Source organism: Candoia aspera, chromosome 7 (assembly GCF_035149785.1).
Source record: "Candoia aspera isolate rCanAsp1 chromosome 7, rCanAsp1.hap2, whole genome shotgun sequence".
Classification (NCBI taxonomy): Eukaryota; Metazoa; Chordata; class Lepidosauria; order Squamata; family Boidae; genus Candoia; species Candoia aspera.
Window position 1 is genome coordinate 71,690,699 of NC_086159.1, and position 6,053 is coordinate 71,696,751.

The window sequence follows — 6,053 nt, forward strand, 5'->3', positions numbered from 1 at the left end:
AGGCCATGGACACGGTGACTGCTGTGTTCCCTGTCTGAATATATAAAAAAAGGCAACATGCACATTGTGGGTTTAGAAAACTCTCCTGAGAGAATCTGAGACAATTGGCAAATGGATTGATGCCTAGTGCCTAAGCAGCAAACTCTAGCTGAAGTACTCAAGTTCCTTCTTCATTCTATGGACATGATTCCATAGAGTTCCTTAGATAAGATGTCCATATGACTAAACAAAGTAGAGTATTCATCATGGGCACATGAGAATTTAACCCATATAGAGATGAAGGACCCCAGAAGCCAAGTCCCTTGATGGTTATCATGGGCAGGTGCCAAATACACTAGGGATGAAAAGCATCAGAGACTTAAGGGATACAAATGAACAGGCAGTGCTGTATATGGTTATTTATTACTCAATTGTTTGTGGGGGTGGGATCTGGGAGCTGCAACAACTGCCAAGCGTCCCCTTTAGGCACAAATGGAGAGAAGTATGCCTCATGTCATCAAAGAATTAACTACATCAGACTCTTCCCTTCCTCTTCAAAAACAAATGGATATGAATTTCCACCAAAAAAAAAGTTCCATTATTTTTATAGGAGGTGTTAGCACCTCTAGGTAGTCTGAGAAAAGTAAATTCCAAAATCTTTAGTGCCACTTTAGGGGGGAAAAAAGGCAGGAAAACATCTAGCCAGAAACAAGGATGTTCCATCTTGGTTGAGGGTTTTCCAGCTTTGCTGCTTTAAAGCTGTTAGGCATTTCCTGGTGATGAGAAGTTGGAGTAGATGGTGTTACATCTAATAGTGGTTCCTAGCATTACTGCTTTGAAACTTAGAAGAAGTACAACTCAATCATTAAAATGGTGTGCATCTCTTTCCTATTATTGGCCTCAAACAAAAAATACCATCCTCCAGTATTGGGAATTAAAATGTTGGACATAAATAACTTTCTTCATTTTTTAGAATGAATTGTTAAAACCTCCCACCTTAATGATGGGTGGGAATTCTAGTGGATTCCAACTCAGCAGTGTTTGTCTCTGCATCTTGCACTACCTCACAGGAATCTTACTAATTTTTTTGTCTTTTAACTGTTAGTAAGTTAGGATTTTAATTTTTTAATTATTATTATTTTATGCTCCAAAAGTGGAAGGGTCGTCTCTCTCACAGAGGAAAATTCATATATGTCTGATGAATAAATTCTGCTCTTTGGAGCAATACATTAAAGAAATCTACATTTGAATGACTTACTACACTTTAGCTATTTAATATTTGTCTTCAGAGAAGGGTATTATGGCTGGCTTTTTAGCTTGAAATATACAAGGTCTTGAAATTACTATCAAGAGGGAAAACTGAACATTTAGTTTTTACTAAATGTTTTTGAAACGTTTTGTGAGTTTATATTTGCTACTTCATGTCTTCATTTCCATTTCTTTTAAACCTTGTTTTGTATCATAGTATATTATGATATAATACACAGCATTATAAACAAATTTGCAGAATAGTTTAATCATCTGCCTTTTTCAGAGTAGATCACTCTGAAGAATTACCAGCTCTGTGAAAGAGATCCAGGGACCCTGATACTAAGAGCAAAGTATTTCCAACTGTACATGAGACCATGGCATTAGTATATTGCTGCTGGATGCTGGAAATCTCCATGTAGTCATGCAACACTTCACCATAACTTGGGATTCTGTTTTATTTAGACTACATTGAAATCTTCTCATCAATACCAGCCTTCCCTTTCTTACCTCTTCTAGAATGAGAGATCTTACAGGCAAAGAAAATATTAAGCACAGTCCCAAATGACATACTGTGTTTTATGTTCTACTGGTATATCAATTATTACATTGAATTGCAGCTCTGTGGCACTTTGCCATATTGTAGGGCCAAATAAAGATTGTTTTAATACAGATGAAAATGAATTAAAGGTCTCTCTTCCAGTTTCCTTCATTTAATTCTCCTTTATCCCTCTTCCTGATTATTAATATATCTTGATATTACATCTTCAGTTGTGTTTTATTTTATATGTTATTTTTAATCATTATCATCACTCAGTTCATCACTCATCACTTGTTCTTGTTTTCTTTCGCTTCCCCTTAAATGCTTTGTTAGGAATATTTCAGCCTCATTTTTTAGCTTCACTGGAGTTTTTCAGTAGTCTCTGTTTGTGTTGTGTTTTTCTTACAGTTTGTTAGTAAAGGTAAAGGTTTCCCTTGACATTAAGTCCAGTCATGTCCGACTCTAGAGGGCGGTGCTCATCTCCGTTTCAAAGCCGAAGAGCCAGCGTTTGTCCGTAGACACTTCCGTGATCTAGTTGTTAAATTCTCATTTCCTGTCTTCTGTGCTAGCTTCTCTGTCTCTTCCACCATCTACTCTGGATGCTGGCCTTTTCTGGACTCTACTGATTTTGTGAATTCTAATTCAGATACACTAAGGAAACAATTGCTTTTGCAAATTCAGTCAGTGTACGTAGCAGAAAACAGCAAGGCCAGTGAGTTTATCCTTTATGCTTCGGTATTCACAAAGGGTCATCAACATTACATATAAATTCTCCCAGCTTTGCACAGATAACCCTCAGTTCATGTTCTGAAACAGTGTCATCATAGTAGGTGCACACATGTGCATACATAAAATAAATACATTTAGACTGGGTGTTCCCATTTTAGGGGCATTATGATCGAGAACAGAAGGTACTGAAATTTGGGGGAAAAAAACCTAACTACCCAGTTAAAGGAACCTTTGAATATCTATCTATATATCTATTTATCTCATAAAGTTCTAGCTTGTGTGCAAGTTTCATTCCATTCATCTGCAATACAAATGGTGGCAGATTATAGGTGTTTGAATTAACCTACATTTTAATGAATTTTATTGCTGATCTGGATCTTGGTACAAAACAATGTCTGCTTGAAATTGTGATGGCAGTGAATATGGGAGTTTCATTCCATTCAGAAGTGAGGGAAGATGGCCCTAGGCAGAAGGAAATCAGTCTAATATCCACCCTTTATCCCCAAAATCTGTACTAGGGAGGAATGAATTTAATTTTCATCAGAAACTGTACAAGGTAGCAAGCAATTCTTTCCTTAAAAGAAAAAAAAAAGAATGAAAACCCATGTGCATTTACAGCACTGCCACAATATTTAAAGTGGGTTCTTCTGTCTATATTTCTGAGAATTGTCATGTAGTCACAATTGTTACACAACAATTCCAAGAAACATAGGAAATGTATTATCTAACAGTCCCAGGAAATGCAGGGAGTATGTCACATGAACACCTCTTGAACAGTTCCCAGAAATGCAAGAATCAAAATACGTTTGAAAGATCTGCTGCTTCTATAAACACACCTGGTTTTTTAGTGTTAAAAAGGAAAAGTGCCTTTCAGAAATTGGCTAGGTCCAAAGTCTATCCCTAACAATGAAAAGCAAAATACAGCAGATATAACCCTGGTCTGCTAATCCACAAATTGGGACATTTAGATAGTAGATAGTATCTACTCTCTGAACCCTACCCTGAGGTTTGGTTGGTTGGTTGGAAATTCTAAGGCCACCTACCTGACCCAGGCTACCACCCAATGACCCAGGGTGTGGTGGTAGGAATGGTTAGAGGATTAAAAAGGGTTAATAGCAATAAAAATAGCAGTAAGAAAAAATGACAACCTAGGAAAGTAAACTGTGTTAAACCATCTATCTATCTATCTATCTATCTATCTATCTATCTATCTATCTATCTATCTATATCTATCTATCTATCTATCTATCTATCTATCTATCTATCTATCTATCTATCTATCTATCTATTTTCTATCCTGCCTTTATTATTTTTAGAAATAACTCAAGGTGGCGAACATACCAAATACTCCTTCCTCTTCCTATTTTCCCCAGGACAGCAACCCTGTGAGGTAAATTGGGCTGAAAGAGAGTGACTAGCCCAAGGTCACCCAGCCAGCTTTCATGCCTCAGGTGGGACTAGAACTTACAGTCTCCTGGTTTCTAGCCTGTTGCCTTAACCACTAGGCCAAACTCAGACATCTTCCCATTCTAGAATCAGGTCTTTAAAGTTCTCTTATAGGACAGTAGATCAAGGCCAAAAAGACCTCATTTATGCAGGTTCTGCAGGGAAAAAAAGTGTCCACAACACCCTTTACTTTGTTGTATATGGATTAAAAGACACAATCAAGTTGTGCTTGATTCCTGCTGACCATGTGGATATGTCCTTGGGATTTTCTTGGCAACAATATGAAATGGTATGTCACCTCTTTCTTTCAACTCTCTTATTATTTGAAGAAGCTATTAGTGTTATTCTTACTTCGATTTTGCAGGAAATTTCAGGATATTGTATAGTTGCTTCCAGTTGAACATTTACGTAGAAAATCAAGTGAATTCTGGAAACTGGTTGAGTAATATAAAATATATTCTATTTAGTTATTAGTCCTGGGAAATATCCCTGAGTGCCTGGGAATACTTAGAATTCTGCATCACTTATTTGTATGCATCCATTAATTCCATCATGGGGAAGCAACTGTATCTATGTATTTAAACATCAATTTTGTACTTCAGTGCAGTTTTATAGTAAATTCAGTGCATTTCAAGATTCTGATTGAAACTGTACCTTATGTGATTTTTTTAAAAACAACTCAGCCAATGACAATCCTTCTGTAACCATAACCTTGAGTATATGTAAAGAATTGTGGGATATACAAACATATGCTGTATTTGTGGCAATTGCTTTGAACTCCAAAACTCTGTTCTAATTAAAAGTAGGATTTTTCACCACATTCTCTTATTGATGATTTGAAGTGTTGTGTGAATATAGCCAAGTGTGGCTTATTGAAGATAAAATGGTTAATCACACAAAAAGTTAGCACATGTATGAATTCAGCCAATGTAGATATAACATCGCTAGATGCAACCACTGATCCTTCTCAAATTTTATCCTAGTTTGTTCATTAGCTGGTTTGAACTGTTTTTTTCTTTTTGTTAAATGTTTTTTCCTTCCATACCTGCATAATGTGACACTTCCTGTCAGAAACCTAGCAACTTTATTTCAAATACATCGTTTAAAAAAAAAAAAACAGGCTATCACTCATATATTATGTCTCTACTATTGTCATGAGTGCCGTTGAGCTGAAGACATCAGCGCAATGGCACACATGACAATAACAAGGAAACAGAGGAAGGGGCTCAAGATAAGTAGCCATCAACTTACAAAGACTAAAGGACAAGAGACAATGGCTAAGCGGATCGCGAGGCACACCCAAGCTGTTAGCGCTAGCGCAACGGAGATCGCCCAGCTGACAGCAATCACCGGAGGAATAGGGAAACCGATGATGGGCGATCCCGGAGCGCCAGCGGGGCCTCGCAACCCCTCACCTACCAGCAAGACAGCGTGTTGGACAAAGGGGGGTGACGTAACCACGAGTGAGGGGGCGCTGACCGGCGCGGGGTATTTAAACCCCGCACCGGTGCGCTCCTGTCACTCTCAGCTTTTTTCTATCACTGTATCTACACTGCGAATAAACCAGAGCCTGCTTCATCGGAATCAGCGTCTGTGTATTACTTGGAGGTAGGCAGCGCATGACATAAAGCTGAGAGTCATAAACTCAGCCTCGCCGAGCCCCACCAGACGACAACGATCCGCGGGAGGAGTAGACGGCGAGAAGACCAGGAACGATGAGGCCGGCGCGACGCGGACAAGGGGGGCGAGCCGCACGGCAAGAAGCAGAGGAGGACCGATCGAGGCCAGAGGCACCGCGGACTCCCGGAGCCATGGACGCCCACCCGGCCCAACCCGAGCCTCAGCTCCAACCCCAAGGGGAGATGGCGACGGAGGCAACCCGGCCTCGGGAGGGAGCAACATACCTCCTGAAACCAGCGGAGAACCCCGCGCCCCACATCGCACCCCAGCCACGGGCGTGGAGCGGCAGCCCAACGGCGGTAAGCACGGGGGAGGACGAAGAAGCAACCCAGCCGACGGCGGAGGAAGCGGACCAACGGTCGGGAGGGCCTGAACCCCACCGGCGACCCACCCCCGCCGACACACCGACGGAACCGGCCCCAGCGGCGGC